The sequence below is a fragment of the Polistes dominula genome, unplaced genomic scaffold (genome assembly GCF_049000335.1).
Source record: "Polistes dominula isolate Pdom_NZ unplaced genomic scaffold, Pdom_raw_medaka contig_49, whole genome shotgun sequence".
In the NCBI taxonomy this organism is placed as follows: domain Eukaryota; kingdom Metazoa; phylum Arthropoda; class Insecta; order Hymenoptera; family Vespidae; genus Polistes; species Polistes dominula.
Window position 1 is genome coordinate 318,125 of NW_028300914.1, and position 17,310 is coordinate 335,434.

General features: G+C 36.9%; 1 protein-coding gene across 1 annotated transcript in view; it reads left to right on the plus strand.

The window, feature by feature from the left end:
* LOC107069354 (Krueppel-like factor 7) overlaps positions 1–17,310 on the plus strand; it is a 228,228-nt gene that overhangs the window by 135,770 nt on the left and 75,148 nt on the right. The gene's annotated exons all lie outside the window — the stretch shown is intronic.

The window sequence follows — 17,310 nt, forward strand, 5'->3', positions numbered from 1 at the left end:
TGTTCTACCATCATCGTCCTCCCTTACACGCATAAAGGGCGTGCACAGGGTGCACGCGAACCAAACGAAAGCTCCCAACGTGAACGATTCACCCCCCACGGCGAGCACCAACAAGGCCATACCGTGCTGCATGCTCTGTTAAAGCAGCAGGACGTGCGCGTACCTTGGATATCACGATTACTGTAAGAAGCATTTTTACGCTGGAGAATACGAAGACTCGTTATATAGATGCTAAAGTGGCCCTTGGCCTTTCGATTCGCGTCCTTAAAGTAGTGGATCGATTCTCGATTAACTATAAGAGTGAACCTCTTATGGGATTCTTTATCTTTGTTCTTTCTGATCATTCTTCTCGTATTTATAGTATTAATTAAATCCTATACAATTTCATTTACTCTTTTCTAGTATACCAATAAATAATACTATCTCTTGGAAAGCGTAGACTTGACTTTAAGATATCTGAGATAACCCAATCGATTTTGTTCATTTTATTTGACTAAAATTACTTTAGTAATTAAATTTTACATTGTTGCAAAAATAGAACAAGAAAAAAATCATCTATTGTTACATAGACGGCTAGTTTTAATGTATTTCTAAAATGAGCCAACTCCATTATAGTTAAACAATGTTTAATCGATTCTATCTTATGAATTTATTTTTGCAAACTCATTGTCAGGTTAAAAAAAGTTTATTGAAACGAGCGTAAGAGTAAAAGGAACAAAAGCACGTGCTGTCAACGAAACAAATTCATTTTACACTAGCCGTCGACAAATAGCACGCGTAAGCGTTAAACCTCGCCCGAAATTGAAGGAGGAAGTAGATGAGAGAGGGTGGTAGGAATGTTCAGAAAGGCGTAAAATTGAAATTTTTGTTATCCTCCAAGTGAAAAGCGATTTAGGAATATAAAGGTGCATTAAATGCGTTTGTTTGGCTTCATTATAGAATTCCCGCGTTTCTGTTATTTCGTGATGTGTTTTATACCCTCCTCTCTCTCTTTTTCTACCGTCACTAGCACGTCGCTCGCGTGTCGATCGAACGTACGAAATGTTTCCGTATTTTATCGGAGAAACGTCCAGTTGCGTTCAACGCAACACTTGTTGTTTTCTTCTTGTTTTTGTTCTTCATGTTGTTGTTGATGGTCTTGTTTTTACTGTTCCTTTTCTCACAGGACCAAAGCATTTTCTCGACTGATTGCATCTAAAAAGAAAATCTTTTTCAAATTAAATTTTATATCAAGGATGTCAAGTTCGTGGTCCACATCCTATCGAATGGTTCAAAGTATTAGCGTGTTTAATTTCTCACGTGTAAAACATGTATTTTCTCTATATTTTTATTGTTCAATTCTATAAATCTTCCCAGTTGTGACAATAACTTGGAGTGAATTTTCTATCTTACTCTCGTTCACTCTCTTCATACTAACACACAGTCGCATAGTTACCGTTGTGTGCTGGTGGTGGCAGAATCTCCGGATTTGCCAAACGATCTTCCGACTAGGAGCGAGTAATGCGGCTTCTAAGCGTCGAGGCAAAATGCCATCGCGACTGCAACGACGCGGTTAATAGGCACCTTTCCTACGAGGTTGCGGCAACTGCGTTAATTAAAACTACGTAATGTCACGCAATGCTTAAAGCACCACCGCCTCGTGAACTCTATCCCCCTCGACCCTTCCCTCATCCTCCCTTGTCACCCGCTACTCAACCCCTTTCTTCTCTACTCTCCTACTATTCCACCTTCTCATCTCGAAAACCTTATTCGTATTTGGGTTAAGCTAACACGTGGATAATCCCATTCGAGCAGAAACTCCACAGTGTCATCTGTATATGTATTATGCGTTTATCTTCTTGTTACTATTATTAGTATTACTAGTTGGGTTGGTATTAAAACGAAATTAAAAATCACATAATTACAAGCGAGCTCAAATATTATCAATAATCGGCGTTTATTGATATTGATGTTTCCTAATGATTAATAGGATACATATATAAAGTATTTATGTATTATTAGTATTATAATGAAATATTGAAAGAAAATTATATATACTACCTTATGTTAATTATTCAACAAGTGCAATTTCTGATCAAATGAACTCCATCGATCATAAAGTTATCACACAAGCAAACTAGAAACTCGTATGGTATATATTATGTGCACAGGAGGTATCCTGGTAAACTTGGATAGTAGAGAACTATCAAAAGTTTCATGTATGCAATACATGACTCTACACACATATACATATTTGTTAGGTAAATACGCATACAAGGAAACAGAGGAAGCTGTTTTGTTTAATCAGAAAGTGAAGGTTCCTGCTCTTTGCTTGGCTCGCAGCTACCGTTTGTTAGCAGTGTTAGCGTCTGTTCCCTTTTCCCTTTTTCTCTCTTTCTCACACACATTTTTCTTTTTCTATTTCATTCTATTCTCTTTCTATTCTTGCTTCTCATCGGCTCATCTTTTCCCTCAGAGACGCACTTACCTGTTTCCTCCTATCTAGTATCTTTATCCCTTTCTCTTAACATTGTCTACGGATTTGTTACATGCACAGGGATAAAAAGAAAAGTAAACTAAATACACCTAGGTAGCAGAGTAGGACCGAAGGGATTCCTCGAGTAAGAGTAAACTCAGTTTTACCCTAGTAGTACCATACTACGTCTTCCAAAACTCTGTTCATTGCTACTTCAAAGAACATCGATGAGAGCTCTCCTTTTCACATTCCAATCGTTTTACCTTTGAGTACTATGTCAATTCTAGTAAATGAAATAACTTTTAACTCTTTTCTTATTTTTCTGCTTATCGTAGTCAAATCTATCCTATAAGAAAAAATAAGCTATAGATCGTTGTAGAACATTTTTGCTTGACAAATTCTCTTTGTTTAACTCTTTGAAGATAACGTTTGTAGGGAATGAAGTTGAACAAGAGAGGAAGATCTCTAACACAAAAATTCGAATACTTTCTTTCTTTTTCTTTATCTTACAAACGGTTAGTGAAACGAAGAGGAAGAGGAAGAGGAAGAGGAAGAGGTCAAGGAACGACACAAAGGATGGAAAAGTTTTCTCTCTACTCTACTGTACTCTTGTAGTAGCAGCCACCATGGAAACGCAGTAGACGAGACGAGACGAGACGAGACGAGATGAGACGAGGCCGGCCGGGTCCGGGACGAACTGAGCCGGCCCAACTCAGCCCGGTTCGTGCCGTCGCAAGGAGAAAAGAACGGAAGGTTTATTTTTCAGTAGAAGAGGGGAGTCCCAGGAAAGATTTATGTCGGGCTCTCACCTGCTGACGCGAGCACGCTTTTTCTACGCGTTAGCAGGAACGGTACACGAGAAGGAAGGAAGGAAGGAAGGAAGGAAAGACGACAACGACTGATACCGATTTACAATTTCAACCCACTACCCCTCTTCTTTTTTTCTTTTTCTTTTTCTTTTTCTTTTTATCTCTCTTTCTTTCTAGGTCTCGACAAGGGAGAGTACGAGCTAGCTATCATAAATAATTCCTTCCTTTTTTTGCGGCCAGCAAGTAGCAGCAGCAGCAGCAGCACCACCACCACCACCACCATCACTGACACCACCGACACTACCACCCTTGCTACCATACCGAGAAAGCGAGAACAAAGAAACTCGCGTTCTCCGCCATTTTGATGCATATTCCACGGTACGCCGAGAGCGGAACATTTCCTTTTCTTTCCTCTCACCTAGGTGTAAGGTGAAGGGCTTCCTAACCGTCCGAATTAATGATAGAGCGTGACAGACCTTTGAAAATGGAAAAAACTCACATTCCTCTACTCGTCGTCAAGTATCCATTAATTTTATCTTTTCTATCGAAAAAGGATGAGTGGATAGATTTACTGATCCGAGAATCCTCTCCATCACACATAGAAAAATATATCGTCGTATATCAAATGATGATTCTTAATCCTCTTAGAAATCTTTTGACACTCGGGCATCACTCGGGCATCACTCGGGCATCACTCGGGCATCACTAGGTTTGATCACCCCAACCGATGGAAACGAAGCGTGTAAAATGTGGCCTCGATCAAAGACTTTTCTTTGATATCGACGTCTACGATGAAAATGGAATTACACGAGAACCCTCGGAGAAGTTTCCTTTAACGCCACTCAAGATCTCTGGCACGCTTCCGGATGCCAACGTAGTCTTGCTGCTAGTTTTAAAACTCGGAAAATATCTCCGCTATTACCTTTCTCTCTGGCGCAAGAATTTTAATCTTTACGTACCCCCGACGGCACTAATACTATGAACAACCACCATAGTTTTATTCTCTACCGCGGCAAAAGGTAATTTAGTTGTCTTTTAACTACGTTCTCCCTGTCGAAACTTCGTCATTCCACAGAAATTATAAGCACGTAACAGCAATTTCTAACGTACCATAGATACATGTCAAATTATCGATCGTCAATTTATAAAGTCCTCATAATATTTCTATCTATGATAAAAAATTATATTAAAAAAAGAACGACTACTTTAAATTAAGCATGTATGTAATTGCCTGAAACATGTTAACATATATCAGGTGTTTGAAAAGCTGCTATTCATCGATTCGTAATTAATAATCAATATATATTTAAAAGCGAAAGAAGAAAGGAGAATGGGAAGTAGACGATGATGCTCTTGGGTTGTGCAAACCGAGCGATAGGTCGACGCTTCTAATTAAAGTTAAATAATCGTGCGCTCGGGCAAACCGTGAATACGAACCTCTGGGGAGCTCGTTTGCACCCTGGTCTGTTACCGAGCTTCCTACTACCCTGAGGCTGAACATACCCCATGACCATATTTCGTGACAACGCGCTGCGTTACCAAACGTTCTTGTCCTACGAAATTTCCAGAGACCCTCGTCTCTCTCTCTCTCTCTCTCTCTCTCTCTCTCTCGAATTTTCCAGTTACTAACATCTAACATGCCCGATCTACCTATAGTAAAGGTAAACTTCTGCTCGAATATGAGAACAGAATATTGTCATCCTGGTAATTTAATTATTATATTTGCTAATATATATAGTCAAAGAGAAGACAATGAATTTATTATCTTAATATAAATACTAGATATATAATAATTCTGGAATTTTAGATGACTTACTTACTAAAGTTTACGGTAGATTCTAAAATAAAATAAATGATGCATTCGAAATATTTCAAATATTTAATAAATTAAATCTATTATATGTTATCCTCTCGTATCTTGTCAGTATTTTGTTGTTCAATATTTTTAAATATGCATTGCGATATCTTATATTAATGAGCAGAAATTTTAATTATTTCTTTTGCTGGATTATTTCCTGATATTTTTATATATATATAGCATTAAAAAAATTATTGAAAATAGAAACATAAAAAATCGTGGATATAAAGTTGTCGAAAAAATATTATTATACTTATTCACTTTTTTTATTTACAAGTGAAAATATTGGATCGCCACAGTGATCGTGTTACGTGACCGATTATTTCTCTTCCTCTTTGTCTTTCCTTCTCGCACTCTTCCTCGGATCTATCAGCGACCGGTTTCAATTTGCAGGTCGGGTTATTTCGTGCTACCTAAATGGCGAGCAGAGCAGTGCAGTAAGAGTGCAGCAGTGCTAGCAGCAGTGCTAGCAGCCGCGACCAACTCTCGCGCACTCGTTGCCAATTTGCAATTTCCTGCCAATTCTACTATCTCGCGTTCTATACGTATACACGTATACCACACATATGCCAACACCATATATTTTCTCTCCTCTTAATTTAGGAATGTTCCAAACCCGCATTTGTTGTTTTATGCTGGATCCGACACTTTCTACATAAATTCGAAAAAAAATTACTCTAATCGAAACCTTAACAAAATTTCTATCCTTGCATAAATGTTAACAAATTTTGTTATTAATTGTAAGATATCACTTTCATAATAACATGGAAAACATAATAATTTAGGTTTACGTTGGATATGAGAAATTAAACAGTTGTAGAGACGAATGGATTATTATTAAAGTAAATTTCGCAATGTTGCAAATGGGACGACAGTTCTATACCAACATATACATAACTATACATATGTATGTGTATCAGACACTTGGAGAGAATCGCGTGTAGGAATGTAACAGAGTAGGAAGGTAGGAGGATGTACAGGCTCATTGCTTGCCTCTGCTTGCCTGGCTGCCTGGCTGCCTGGCTGCCTGGCTGCCTGTCTGGTTGGTTGGTTGGTTGCTTGCTTGCTCGGCTACAGAGATAAACCCTCCGACGAGCAAATGGCCTCCGCAAATGGCTAAGTCTGGTGAGACGCGTTTGCTGCCCTCCTCCTGTAGCACACCGTGTACGTACACGCTGTACGAACAATGGAGTTTCGAAAGTTTACCAAGATAATTAGAGGAGAAAAAAACATCTGTCTCGTAAAGTTCTCGATAGCAAAGATCTTTTCAATACATTTCTACCCATTGACATAACACAGAGAAACGTTATAATCTAATCAAATCTTGTCCTATATGTGATAAAAGAATATGTTAATATTGATTATTTTTCTCATGAATTTTTCCAAATTATTTTGGAATATTACATTCTATTTCTAAATCTCTTCATTCTTATTTCTATTTCTAAATCTCTATTTGAAATAAATCAATTTCAAATATTTTTTATCACAATGATCAATATATCATTTCTATACTCGAACAGAAATAATTATTCCATTGTATTATTTCTCTTCCTTTCGAAACGTTTTATCATTCAACGCATGACTTTGTCTCGTAATAACAATCGTGTGCAAAGAATCGGAAGACAAATGAGGTAGCATGATCAAACATCAGGCGTCTCTATCTACCACCCTCCTTGTGTCAGACAGAAACACGCACACACAGATAAAAAGAGAGAAGAAGAAAGAGAGAGAGACTCGTCCTTACAGTTCGACGATCAAAATAATAATTACTTGGCATATCGTTACTTTCGATTTTGCCGGCATTCTGAGCACGACTCGTGCTTCGTTCGCATTGGTGATTATTCGCGCAACGTAGACGGGGTCCCAAGCGGAAGAGGGAGCACGAGGGTGAAGTGTAGAGAGAGAGAGAGAGAGAGAGAAAGGGGAGAGAAGGAGGGGTCTTTATGATGAGGCCAACTGCGCGGACATCGGCTCTTTTCACGCTGTCGATGTTAATTAGTATCCATTATCACTCGACGCTGTTAATTTCCGTCGCGGTTCGTAAGCGACTTCGTCGCTTAGATTTTCCTCAACCCCTCTACGAAGTATCATCCGTACTGTAGATTATTTCCAAAAATGAATGACCATATTAGATTTTAAATAAAGTTTCTTTCACTTTCGATTAATAATCTTCCTCTTTGTTACTTCATTTCTTCATTTTTTGTCAAAGTTATTTGTATTGCAGTATTTGAATATGTTAAACGAATAACCTAATTTTAGGGAAGGCTAAGATTGAAAGATCTCCGATTGAAATCAAAGGATTGCAATGATAGACCAGAAATCCCTAGGATATATCGGCAGTCAAGTTTCGACAAATACGCGACACGCTCTTAATTAATACTGATTACCATCCCAGAGTGGCACACTTGCGGTGCAAATGTGGCAGCAATTAGCATCCGCTTGAAATTCGGCTACACCGATATTCGACATAGCGCGGTTGCTACCTTAGCGGTGCCAATCACAGAATATCGATAGCTGACAATAATTAATAGGCTTAACTTATCGAAGGAAAGAACAGAAATATTTAAATATAATCATTCGATACAAATAAAATCCAATTTTACAAACATAATCAATTTTTTGTAAATACATTTATAGCACTATTATAATTAGGGGTACATTTATGGAGTGAACCTATTAAATCGTTATCACCATTGTTACGGAGTAAACCTGATCAATATATATATATATATATATATATATATATATATAGTGTGGCAATTTTATTCACTTCAACACATCTCGAATATTGGATATCGAATTTTATGCTTACTCGTCAAGGTTTTTACTCGCACGTTTTCTCCATCTCTTTCTATTATTCTCTCATTCTTTTTTTCCCTCATTCTCTTGTTCGCTTTTTGATTTGTATTATAAATTGTCGACGATTGTATTGTTGACGAACGTAGGGACGAGAAATTTAATGAGATTCCTTCTTATATGTTTTCCAGGTAAGAGCAGGCAATTTGCACCAGTTGAATATTTTCCACCGCTATTTCCGACAATGGCGTCCAAGCAGTGAGCCAACGAAAGGATGAGGGGTAGATAGAGAGGGGTGAGTTAAGGTAGAACAGAAAGTACTGGAGAAGGGCTGGTCGCCTGGCTAGCTGGCAGACTAGCTGGCAGACTAGCTGTCTGGCTCGACGTTGACGATGCTAGTGGGGGTTGGAAAACAGGACGAAAAGACGACGACGGCACACAGCGTATATATAAGGACGCTGAAGGGTGAGCAAGAGAGAATCGCAGGTATTCTAATAAACTCCTTTATTTCTAATTGCATCTCCAGTTAATGGAATACGCTTAACCGCCCAGCGTGACCGCGGAATTTGAACGAGTCTTACCCTTAACAATTAAACACCAATCTACGTCTTTTGGTATTCCTCGTAGTTTTAGTTTAACCAATATAGAACTTCTACGAATCATTCTATCGAAAATTTATTCTTTTATTTTTTTGGAGGGTAAAAAATGTCGTAATTTGCAATTCCAAATGAATACGAATTCGTTTTTCTTATTAACTTTTGCCATGCTATATTTAATATTTTTAAAAAGCTAAAACACGCAGCACTTTCTTAAAATATCCAAAAATGTTAAGCCGCATAGAAAATGATTTCAACATTTAACTTTTGCCAAGACCAAGACGAGCCATGAGAATCGAGAAGAAAGGAAGAAAGAAAAAATAAAGAAACAAAGGGGACGCACGAGTCTCTCGACGAGAAAACATAATTGAAAAGCCAGAACGAGATGGAAAATAAATTCAGAGACTACTGGCCGGCTTGGTTTCGTGGTTAAGAGCAAAGTTTTCCATACATTCACGTTTTTTCTCCTTTCTTTTGCAACAATTTCTTTTCTACGACTTCGTAGCGTTAACCTCATAGCCAGAGCCTTCGAGAAAAAAAAGAAGAACAGGATGGAGAAAGAGCTTAGGGTGAAAAAGAAAAAGTTTTATCTCGCTAAAGTAATGCTAGAAAAGTTTTTACGTAGAAAAGAAGACACAAACATGCGTGAATATTCGTTCAATGTGCCTAAAACACACGTATCGCGTCCGAAATATCCACTTTTTCAAGAACCGAATTAAGCGTATCGTTTATTTTTACGTTTATCGAGTATTGTGCAAAAGAAAAAAGGATAAAAATTTCAAAAACTAATTATCTAAAGACAATAAAAAATAAAAGAGGATTACCTTTACGACTACATAACTTGAAATTTATCTAACAATAAGCGTTTATCTACATCACGTCTATTAGAATTCGTAATAATATGGCAATAATAAAAAACCTCGCGTGTTTATCTGTCATGTAAACGATACAGACCATTCATAAAAATTTGTGAAAAAATGAAAAAAGTCTCATATAATGTATATCGATACATAGAAAACATCGATAAGATACGGTCAGTGAAATGTTTACGAACTTGGTAGATAATGATCGTCGCGTATAGGACATCGATATACTACTACTACTACTACTACTACTACTACTACTACTACGACGACGACGACGACGACGACGACGGCAAAAATGGTCTTAAAGATCTGGGAGGTTTTCGGTAGAAAGGGAAAGAAGAGAACCGAATATCACCACTCAGTTTAATAGACCAGTAAAGCGGAATTCCCTTAAGAGCTTTCGACGAAATACGAAATGAAGGTAGTAGAGAACGAAGGAGAAGAAGAAGAAGAAGAAGAAGAAGAAAAAAATAAGAATAAGAAGGAGTGGCCAAAGACGAATAAAAAAATATAAAAAAAGCAAGACAGAGGAAGTAAATGAGGAATGAGGGAGGATAAAGAAAGAGGTGGATAGGAAAGGAGAAGGGAGGAAGTATAATCGAGAAGGCGAATAGCACGAAGGACGTCCGGTATTTTCTTTTCATCGTGTCGCGTCGTCTTGGAAAGTGGAGCATAGTCAACGGCGTCTTGAAAAAGCTGACTTTTTCTCGGGGAAAGTCGTTACAACATTACGCGTAGAAGAGCTCTGCGAGATTTTTCTTCTATACCTTTTTACGGGGAAAAAGGTATGGAAGAAAAAGAAGCGAAATATCAACACGTCTACCTACGTCTTACAAATCGATTTTAGATTTATTCTATACGTTGACACGTAACTTTGTCTTACAATTTTCTTTACCTTCTGCCATATTTTTTTTTTTAACTAACGTTGCCTTTTAATTCATTGTGGATCGGCTACTAAGTTGAATTGCAAAAAAATTACTTTTTCAAAAGTACAAGTAAAAAACAAGCAGCACATTCGAGATTTGCGAAGCTAATCGATGCTAACGACGCTTTAATAGCCAAACCTCGGCACGCTCTCGCGTTTTATCTTTTTCTTGTAACATAAACGATAGAAAATTTTGGCACGAAACTACCAAAATCCGGCTTGAATTATCGGTCTCATCGATTTCTACGTGCTCTAGTTAACCAACCGGATGTATCAAACTTTCTTTTAATCTTTCTTACGCTTTTTCGCATTTTATTTCCGATAGATTTGGAAAACACGACAGTACAACTCTCGCTCTCTCTCTCTTCTTAATATTCGCGACTGAAATAAATACAGTTTAAGCTTATAATATGATATTCTTCGTAGAATCGATAAACTACGATGAACGGCGTTGCTGACGATGAGGACAACGACAAGAGATAGCATTTTTCAAGCTTTTCATAATTCAGATTACATGAGATGTAAAATCCGTTGGAGAGTTAAGAATTATGGAATGTATATTTCGCTGTGTCACCATAAGAAGGATGTACGAGGTCAGTGAATTAAGAACGCGTACGTGTATGCGAGTAAATGTGTGTGATATGGTGACAGTTACAAGGAATAAGAATTCGAGGTATGCGTTTTCCGTAAAGCTGTACGCGATCGCGGTTAGTGCAAGTTTCGTCGTGAGAGTTGTTGTTGGGACGTTAAAAAAAAAAAAAAAAAAAAAAAAAAACAAAGAAAAAGGAAAAGGAAAAAAGGGACCACCTAGTATACCACCATAGTAGGGTAAAAGCACGGTTACAAACGCGTAGTAGAAGGGATGTTGCAGAGTACGGATAAAAACTCGTAAACATCATCAAGCTCCAACTCTTGTTCCTTTTCTCATTCGTTGGAGACCGCAGAGTACGTATACGTTCGTAGGAACCGGCATAAAGCACACCGTTGTCTCGAGCGAAACCGGCCGCCAACCGAGGCAACGTAATTTTTCTCACTTTGCAACTTCCACCGTAAATAATACCGCGTGTACACTCGACCATCCACGCGGTGTGCATTTTCTCTTTCTTTCGCACGTACTGTGACCAGTAGTAGGATGTCTATGTGTATGTGTGGAGTAAGGGACCGGTATATTTTGTAGTACCTACGCGCGCCAGTTACAACCAACCTACTTCTTCTTCTTCTTCTTCTTCTTCTTCTTCTTCTTCTTCTTCTTCTTCTTCTCTTTCTCTTTATTTTTTCTTCATGGTGTGCACCGGTGCACCGGTAGAACTGCGTCGTAATCCTTGCACTCGTAACTTCTCGATGAGAAGAAAAAAAAAAACGATCACGATTTCAGGATCCAAGGTACACGAGTCCTACGTAGTAATCCTATGCTCAGATCTTCCTATTTACGATCGGTTCAACATTAACGGATCATTGCAATCGCTTAAGATCATGCTCGTGACAAATCTAAATTTACTCTTAGGTATTCTGCACTGTCGCTTGAAAAATCAGTTGAATTTAATCGGATCATTAGAAGCATTTTATCTTTTTATTGACGGACACTGGGAGAGAATTTTGGCAAGCAATAGAAGAACTTGTTCACCCTATATACTAGGCGTTCTTAGAACTCCTACTAACGGCGTACAAAAATAATAGCGTGCAAGAAGGTGTCGACCCTTTGGTTGCTCGCAAAATTACATTTTTTTTCTTACCCTTCGTGAATACTCATACTTTTCCTAGAAAACACCCTATACGTGGAACACAACACATAGGTACAGGACGCTCGTGTAATTTCAATCAGCTGTTCTATTGCACGCAAACTTTCCCTATCCTTCTTTCTTCCTCTTTTTTCTGGAACAACAACAACCGTACATACGTTTTTTATGAGAGAACTCTATAATAGTATGGGGTAGGTGGAGTTGCGATACAGCTGTGAGTTTTGGTTAATCCACCATCGATGGTCGAATACCAACGTCTACGTTGTTTGATTGACGTTCGGTTCTCTCTCTTTCTCTTTCTCTTTCTCATTCTCTTTCTCTTTCTCTTTCCGCGCTTTAACGCTTTTCAGAATTTTTCCCGTTTGATGAAAAAATAGTTTATAAACGGGTCAGGCAATTGACACGTGCCGTCGCTTTTCTACGATCTACCCGCGTTTACATTTTATTTTTTTATGTTTTCCCTTTCTTTTTTTATTTCTTTTTTAATATTATTTTTCATTTTTTTGTTGGTAGAGGCGATTTTCATTCCTGAAGCTTTTGCGGCCGGCTTATCGTCGTTCTCTCGTCACCCCCAACGTTCTAGAATTTCCACGGTTGATCGCTTGTACGAGAACAAGCTTTTCATGTGGCTTCACGCGAGAGATTCAAAAGCAAACCGTGATTTTTCAAACACTCATAGCCGGAAGTGTCTTATACGATCGTCGAGAACATTTTCGAACTCTCTCTCTCTCTCTTTCTCTCTCTCTCTCTCTGTATATGAAACTTTTAATGGAAGTAGACTTTTTCAATTTCGTTTGAAGTTCTATGTTGTAACTTGACGTTTTATTAATTTTCTTTCTTTCAATTATTCTTTATTCCTTTTCCTATTTTATTCTATTAAACACATGCTCAACAATCTTCTGATTAATCGATCGGATAGTTTCAACTGTATATTACAATTATTTGAGCTTGTAGTTTGACCACAGATAACCCTGAACTACAATTAATTGACATAAAGTGTATGTACAGTAAAGATGTTACATAAGACATTTCTATTCGAATTCGATTGATGACTCATAAGTCGTGAACTAAACATGTTCGAACACATTCAAGCACATTCATCGATCACTTACAATTAGAGTAAGGCTCTCCTTTCTCCATAACAGTTTCGACGTTACAACATGGACTTTAATAGGCTACTAGACGCTTGCTTGCTTGCCTGCAAACTATACTCTGCAGTTTCGGTTTCACAGAAATGCCACTATTACGTAGATCCATCTACCCTAAGTTCGAAAGGTAGCTACATTTACTACTTCGGTGTCTGATAGAAATGGACATTCAACTTAATACAATGGATCCCTTATTTACTTCGGCTATACAAATTCCTTCCTTCAAATTATACAGTTTGTATACAATGGTTCCAAAAATTATTTGGACATTGAAATATGACCAATCATATTGTTTCATATTTAAATAGTTTATGTAGCAATCATAACGATAGGTCATATGTTAATTATTAATAACCAAGTTGATTACTTTGAAGACAACCTGTGTATAAAGTCATGAGCGTGATCATATTTCAGTGTCCGAATATTTGTAGAGGTAACTGTAGATCCATCGATTTTACACAGTTTCACCAATGGTATTTTCTGATGTGAGTAAGAATGTGAAAGATTCATTGAAGCAATCATTTGTCTGTAAATGTATATTTTTGAATGACTGAAAACTAATTAGAAATGCTTGTTAGCATTTTATTATTAATATTATTATTATTACTATTATTTTGTAAAAAAAAAAAAAACAATATTAAACGAACAAAAACATTATGCTTTGTTCAACGAGGTATTACTCGCGTTTCAAATAAATGAAACAATTTCTCATTACAATTATAACGTAGGAATGAACAGAAAATGTTTTCCATTGATAGTTTTTTTTTTTTTGTTAACAAAAAGAATAAAAAGCGAAACATTTAATAATGTAAAAAATAAAAAAATAAATATATTACGTTGGTTTTTAACACTCGTATTTATCGAAATTCAATATCCAGACTATACAAAGGGTGTCCTAAAATTCGCTTTATTAAACTGGAAAACTATGAATTTATTATTCACTAAAGTTTTCAATATGTATGCAATTTTTATCTTGCGCAATATTGCATCGATGCAACGTGTCAAGGTTCTATTAGAGTCGTCCTATGGTTTTTATTTTCTCGACAAAAAACATCCCCTTCGAACATCTTGTATTAGAATGTAATAATTAGTTTTCAAATCGAATATAATATAAAATGTTTTCTATTTTTGTTTCTTTTTGATGAACGAAAACGTAAAATTTTCCATTTTTCAAATTTGATCTTTCGTTCTTTTACGACGGCAAAAGAATTTGTCTCCATTTTCTTCTGAGGATATAAAATACTTTTTCTAAAAAGATTCTTTGAGCTTTTAGATTCGGTAGGAAGGAAAAGAGAAGCGAAGCATAAGAACGCTTTTCAGTGTCAAAGAATCGATTTGCACATGAAAATAAGTAAAGGTATATGCACACGTGTATATAAATATATATAGTAGCCTTGTTTTATCCTTCTTTCTTTCTTACCCTTTAGTTCGTTTCTGTAGTAACGCACGACTTTCCTTTCACTCTCTTCACTCTGAGATGCTAAAGCCATTCGCGATTTCGGTACTAGAAGCAGTGATGTCGGCTGATGCTGGATAAGGATCCGGAAGTCTTGCAGAAGCAAGTACGTTTCCAGGTCAAAAGATCTTTAGGATCATCTAGCGTCTTAGGGACTAGAAAAAGGTACCTAGGATTACAGGTTCGACGAATTTTCCACATTTCCTCTGTAATAGTTTTGTAATCGTATTAGAAATTATTTCATTTTTTCCATTTAGTATTTACTTTAAACAAGAACTAAGCATTAAGTTAGAGAGAAGCGTAAGATTAGTTAGTTAAATCTCGAAGAGCTATAAATGTTAGGAGAAAAGGACTATTAACTGAAAGCAAGTCGAACTAGCAAGTTCGTGACAAGGTTTCTTGGTTCGGTGACTACGAAACAAAGAGGGTAGTTTTGTATCTAACCTCGCCGTAAGTTACATTGTCGGAAAACACGACGTACGGAAAGGGGTAGAAGGGGACTCGTCAGTGACGTCACATCCTGCAGTTCAGCCACATCACTCTGTTCGAAAACTTAAGCGACAGAGGGGTCGGTCTTCTCTGTCTCTCTGTCTTTCTTTCTTAAGAAAACTATCAAAGTATTTACATAAGCTTCGTAAGCTCGCGCACGCTTCAACTTACGAATCCGTTCTAAACCGCTTCAGTCTAATCTCCTTGTCCTCTTCACTCTCTCCACTTCAACTAAAAGCAACAAACAAGTTTCGATCTTTCGATTTAAACTTTAATCCTAAGAAACGTATATGGAAATACTAATCGTACGAAATTTAATTACAATTTAAACTCATTATATCTATATTATCTCTAAAATAATCTTCCTTTTTACATTTTAATTATCTTATACAATTGTAAAATGTCGTTTTTGCTGGAATACGTATTAATTATACTTATGTCCTATCCTAGATGTATTACGGATCATAAGATTTATTTAAGTCGACTTTTTATGCTTTACGACGTTCCCATCTATTTTTCGACATTCGTCGAGGGTCTTAACGTTATCGTAATCGATCCTTCCCAGACTTATGACTTTCCATTTCTTAAGCACGATGCCATCGGAAGAGGCAAACCTTGGAAAAGTTTATCGCTGTCGGTGGTGACGTTAAAGAATTCCAAATCGAAAAAGCTAGGTAGAAAAAAGGGACGAGGAACAGAAAGAAACCTGTCCGGAAGGGCAGTCTTATAGGCATCGAAGAAAAGATTCCTTTCATCGTCACTCTAAACTTTTTAATTTCACCCTCGAAGAAAACTCGAATAAAGTTCGAAATGATTTGAACCTATAACCGTACCCGTCTTACCTAACTTTTTTTTCTTTTTTTCTTTTTTTCTTTTTTTTCTTACTTCGGAAGATTTAAACATCTTCCTGAGAGAAGAAGAAAATAGCGCGATGAAGAAATAAAATCAAATGCTTAAATTTACAATTAAATGTAAGGTTTTAATTACTTTCAACTTAACGAGATTGAGATCTAAGTTTAAAGGGTAAGAAATGATAAGGATAACAACTCATGTAGATAGATACATAAGTAGTTACATAAGTAGTGTAAAGGTAGTACGTCTAATTGCTCAAGACATTATCAAGAAACCGTTGGACTTGGGAAAACTATTTCGCGGTAATTCGACGAAGCGAGATAGTTCGTGAGTGCTTCTACCTACCCACTATCTGTTTAATGAAACTGCTGACTACAGTCTGCTTAACTTCTTGGATACGAGCCGTATCCGGTGGCGAGCTATGATTATCGAAAGATCTTACAATTAGTTGACTAATAAAAACTTAACGCTTATGGTGAAAATTAACAAAAGAAACTTTTACAATCACTCAAGATTTTTATTTCATTGTCTATGAAAAAGATCATGTTTGCGTGGAAAGTGATTAATAAGTGTTAGTTTGTTGTACAAAGGTAGATCGTAGCTTTCATTAAGCTTATCAATGGTTTGCTTATATATCATAGGTATAGTAGAATATGCACGTAACAGCTTAGGTTACAGTTCGTTGCGGTGGGTCATGTAGTTTCGCTATGGATATTGTACGGATGCTTTGCATCGTTATGCTACGTTCCACGCCGCTATGTTCACCGATATAACCTCTCTTGCGAATCGAGCTAAAGCTTGCTTCAAACTCCCTACATCTATCCAACCTAACATTGATCTATAGATGCGTTCACAAACTATGTTCCTAAATTAATCCTTACATTTATTTAGAAATGTACTATTTTATACAAAAATTCCGAATTTAGCAAGTAAGTAAATTCACTAAAAGGGCCGGTCATCGAACAAATATGCTTTTCTAAGTATGCCAGTTATAAGCCGGAACGATGGAAGGGGGTCGTGTGGATGAAGGGTGACGTAATGGAGTGTGGGAAGCTACTTAAAAAGTTTTAAACGCTCTCCGAGTGATGTTACGGTCCAATTATTTACGTTTCCTCCTCGACGTTACCCGTCCAGCTGTTCGTTATTGAGACTTTTTCCGATTCTTCAGCAGACTGACTTTTAAATACATTTCTAGGTACATATGTATGTACATATTTTTTCTTTATTATCTGCTTTTCTCGTTTTTTCGTCAAAAATATTCTGATGTGTCGTATCTTGCGACGTTACTACATGGAAATATATTCTTATTCTATAGGAAAGA